This window comes from Aplidium turbinatum, chromosome 4, assembly GCF_918807975.1.
Source record: "Aplidium turbinatum chromosome 4, kaAplTurb1.1, whole genome shotgun sequence".
In the NCBI taxonomy this organism is placed as follows: Eukaryota; Metazoa; Chordata; class Ascidiacea; order Aplousobranchia; family Polyclinidae; genus Aplidium; species Aplidium turbinatum.
In genome coordinates, this window is record NC_137475.1 from 33,288,579 (window position 1) to 33,293,355 (window position 4,777).

Below are 4,777 nucleotides of genomic sequence, written 5' to 3' on the forward strand. Positions count from 1 at the left end.
CAGATCAATAATTATTATATTCTCCTAAAGATCAAGCAAAGCTGTGAAAAGTCAAGGTATATCAATATCGCATCTGCTATATGTCCTGAGATATGGCAGAACAAAATTTGTTTTGGGGTCCATTGGACCCCACGGTAGACAGAGGGTTAAGGTATCATTAGGATTCGCCAAACTAAAATATTTAATATGCGATATAAACATTATGACATTAAACACAACGACTAAGAAAACGACTCTTGTCCTTATTGTTGTCTTTTATGAGTGCGCGTGAATCGTTGATTCAATATGCTTGGCCAAGCATGTTCTTTGGCCACCTTTTGAACTAAGATATTAGTTCCTTGATTAGGAGTATTAAATAATAATGCAGTATATCGAGGCAAATTTTGTCAAACCAGTAAATCAAAATATATCTTTGCGTGCAAGAAAGTATTTTTTTATTTGAAAATGCCGTTAAAGTGTAGACTGCAGACGTTTCTACCAGTTTTCCTCAAATATGAAACTGCAACTTGGTCGTTAAAAGTGTGAAGCAAACAGAAAAAAATTGCTCTGTTTGTGATAAAAATTGCATTGTCATCGCAATTCTTGAATGTTGCCAGTGTTTGGCAGTGACATGTGTGAAAGTGGTTCCTCTAATTAATGACCGTAAAAATGTTCATTCATCATCGTAATTCATATATTTTATCACAACCTGATGTGATGATGTTTCAGGCAAATAAATAGATCAGGGCCTGAAATGATTTAAGAAACCGTAACATTTTCAAGGGGCCTGGGAACGAAGAAACCAATTCGTATTCTTCAGATATAGTAAGGTTTCTTGGAAGTGTCTTTATTTTGGGCCGGAAGGTCTCATTGGTACCGGGCCTAAACTATTAACCTATCTCAACGGCTCGTCTCCAAGCAGTTAAAATGTTAATACCAGTTAACTTCTTTCTTATATTTTGCAAGCCTCAATCAGAAAATAATAACCTATTTAAATGTGTACATTTAAATTTGTTTTGCTAGCTGGCTCGTTGTTTGTGGAAATTTGTATATTCCGTCTGAGTGATGAAGAAGCAGGGGCAGATCTAGCAAGTAATTGTAAGGGGAAGAGCGAACAAAACACAGTGATGTGCAATGTATATGTCTACAGTCTACACTAAAACAACCTTGCAAAAAAACTCCTTAAATGCAGTCACTTTTCCGTGTTTTAGGATGGAGGGAGCGCGATTTTCCAACCCACCCTCCCGGATTCGCCACTGTTTAGAAGTTATGAAAATCTTTGGGAGGCAAACAAAATCCTTCAGCAAATAACATCAAAGAAATACTTGGAAGTGTGGGCATTGATGATGATGATGAACGACTCAACAAAGTCATTTCTGAGCTGAAAGGAAAGAGCATCGATGAAGTGATGGCTGCAGGTTGTGAAAAACTTGCTAGTGTGCCTTCTGGTGGTGGAGCTGCTGCCCCTTCTGGAGGTGCTGCTGGTGGTGGCCAAGCCGCTGCGGAAGAGAAAAAGGAGGAAGTCAAGGAAGAATCAGAAGAGGAATCGGATGATGATATGGGATTCGGTCTCTTCGATTAAAAAGCTTTTAAATGAATAATAAAATAAAATTCTCCACAAATTCGAAAAAAAAATTCTCAACAACCCTGTTAGTTCAACCGCAAATCTTTATTCAACGACATCTAACGGATAGAATAATTTAAAACCAAGAGGAGAAAACTTTAAAATGCCGCACAGTGACTGCTGGGTCTGTGTCAGTGGTATGAATCTTGTGCAAGGATACAAAATTGCACATGATTAAGCCTTCAATGAGGCTTGAGTTACTCAATCCGAAAATAAGACTTTCACAATCAATTTGCTAGTTCATTTTCAATTCTCGACAAAAATTTATAGCATTGTTGAATTTAATTTTTAGTTTCTTGCAAGTATTTTCATTATTCCTTCAAAAAAGTCCATATTAAGTGAGTGAGTTCTGTTTTTATCAATTTCATGTAAACTCTCAGAGATGGCTGTGTCAATAAATGTATTAACCAAAGTTCTAAAAGAAACCATCTTTTTGTGCTTTAAATGCCCTTTAAAAGACAAGAGGAAATACGCCACATGCAAACGATTAATTTCCGGCTTAGTTTGACTCACGAAAGCTCGCTAGGTGTTTTCCTCATCAATTTAAAACACAAGCAACAGTGGTGAATCTCTGAATATAAGTTACCACGTATTAAGTTTCGTTTCATTCCAGCAATTGCTTAGCAAGGAAATGGGCGACAAAAGTGAGTACCGTACGATTGTTTTTAAATTATTGAAGTAATATTGATTAAAACTGCTTTAAATTATACTAATTCAAATTATTAAAGGAAGTGTACTTCTAATCGGCTATAAGTGAAAAGACTGAAGTATGAGGTAAGTTATTATGTTATTTTTAGAAAGATAACTTTTCAGGGTATGGGTTGTGATTTGTGAACCCACTCCCGGACGCAGCAAAGCCGAAAGTTTTGTTCACTTCACCATCTAAACCTGTATGAATTAAAAACACATGCATTTAGTGGATCTTAAAATATTCCGAACTTAAACAAGTAGGCCTAAAATAGTCTACATTAAATACATCGTTTCATAAATGGTTGCGCAGATTTTGTTTTTAATATTGAATAAGCTCATTTATTTGTTTACACAACAAAAATACTAAAGTTACAGACGTGGATAAGGAAATAGCGGCAGTGATTATCGGTGTCGTAAAGGGCTTGAGTTCGAAAATTCAATAGAAAACGATTGAATGAAGCAAGCTAAGTTACCATAACAACACGAACAGGAAAGCTGATGCTCAAAAGGAAGGATACAGAGAGAGCGGGATGAGTGATCTACGCACAGTCTTTACGCTTTGCTTTCTGTGAAGTGTAAATGTTAAACATTTTTGTTTTATTAAAGTGGCTTTAAAACTATTGGCAAGGTGTTAATGCATGAATATTGGGCTATGCTGTGCCCCGCAGCAGCAGCATAAAAATACCTTGAGCGGAATTGCAGCTCATCGTGCTACACTTTGCGAACAAAATTTTTGCTCACAAGTCTTCAACATTTTGACAAAATTGGTTTTGTGCTGCTTTCTGGCAGGAGTCAGTTGCAGACTTTGTGCGAATGATAGTGTCAAAAGTCACAATATGCAGTATCCTAAGTAAGCTACTTTGCATGGATCAAATTACAAGTGTGTTCGCAAAAGACCTCATGTTGCATTAAAAGACATACGCAAGGAAATAGCAATTGAATTTACTTCTGAACAAGACTGCTGTGAAAAGTGAAATGATCATTTTTTGTTGATCATTTTTTGTTTCAAATGTGATGAGATAATAACTATTTAGGATAAACGATCAAAGAAAATAGTTGAATGTAGCTATAAGTTTATTAGTTTTGTGTCTTTTCGACGGAAGTATGGTGGTGTATGGTTTTTAGACGGTATGGATATAATTTTTTCATCTCGCATTTGCACGTCATACTTTCAAGAATCAAGCGGACATTACGCAACATGTGTCGTGAGCAAGCCTCTTCGCAGTGTAGGAAGATATAGCATCCGGTGAACTCTTTTTATATCTCTTTTATTCTCTTTGAATGCTCTCCCTCTCGCTCACGATTCTGCCAGTGGGAGATTCTTGAGCGAGAGCAGTGAAGATAGCTGATATTAACAGCGGCTTTTTCCAATCAGTAGTTAGATGGCTGCTTGAATGATAGAGGAAGTAAGGGCCCTACCTGGCATGCAGTATTGGCTGCAAGTAGATCTTAAACACTTAAGCTGGTTAATCAGCATAACTGACGTAGTTTACTCGTAGCTTACTAAAGCTTTATTACACCCAAGCTGTTGAAATGAATTCAACGTAGCCTACTGTTACGTAAAGCACAATGAGCGTGAGTGATGACAAAAGCAGCTTCTTTTAAGTCAAAGTTAAAGTACTATCTTGAGATTAAAATGTTGTGTAGATACAGAAACTGTAGATTCATTCCTGGCACGGTAACCGTCCTCTTTTGGTGCAAGCAGTCTGCAAACTGACACCTAGCACCATTAGAAAATGGTAATTTTATACAGGAACTATCATCTCTACGTATCACTGAGGTTACTATAAGCTTTCATAAGGATTTATAAAGAGCATTAAAGCACCAGGAAAAGTGTAACTGCATCTCTTCTTTTACAGACTGGCACACATTTAGACTTTCGGTAGTATATCTGGAGAGCGCTACATCTTTTGAAGCGCAACTCTCCAGCATAGCAGTTTTTAATCTGTCAAAAAACGATGTGAATCATTTCAGCTGTTCACTAAACCTGCAGCTCACTTTTTGTTGGATACAAAGCTGTCTTGACGTAGCAAACATGGCAAAAAACAATTAAAATTAATTTGACAGCTCATTTTTCTTTCAATTTGAAGTAGGCCTACTTGATATAGTTGATCATTGTCTCTTCTTTTAGAAACTTCAACAATGAATTGACTGCGCACATCTTCTCTTTGCGTATGAAGTGCTGGTGGCAGTCACGTTATTTCATCCAGACGCTGTTTATGGTTTGCTTGAAAATTTTCTTCACATATTTTAATGTAGATTAAGCTAGCGGCTGCAGAGTGGTAACCTTCAAGCTATTAATCTTTCAAAATAGTATCGTTGTAACCTACGTTAGCATTTACTATTCTCCATTCTGTCACTTTCAGTAGCTCATAGGCTACTTATTGAAACAAACAGTTCTGTTTCCATCTGCGCATTTACCATATGCCATGCCCATGGCATCCTATACGAAGAAAAATTTTACTCGCTTTCGTGGAGTGGCAG

General features: G+C 36.9%; 1 pseudogene; it reads left to right on the plus strand.

Moving 5' to 3' along the window:
- Nucleotides 1–361: 361 nt before the first annotated feature.
- On the plus strand, nucleotides 362–1,589 carry LOC145769562 (uncharacterized; annotated as a pseudogene).
- The last annotated feature ends 3,188 nt before the right edge of the window (nucleotides 1,590–4,777 follow it).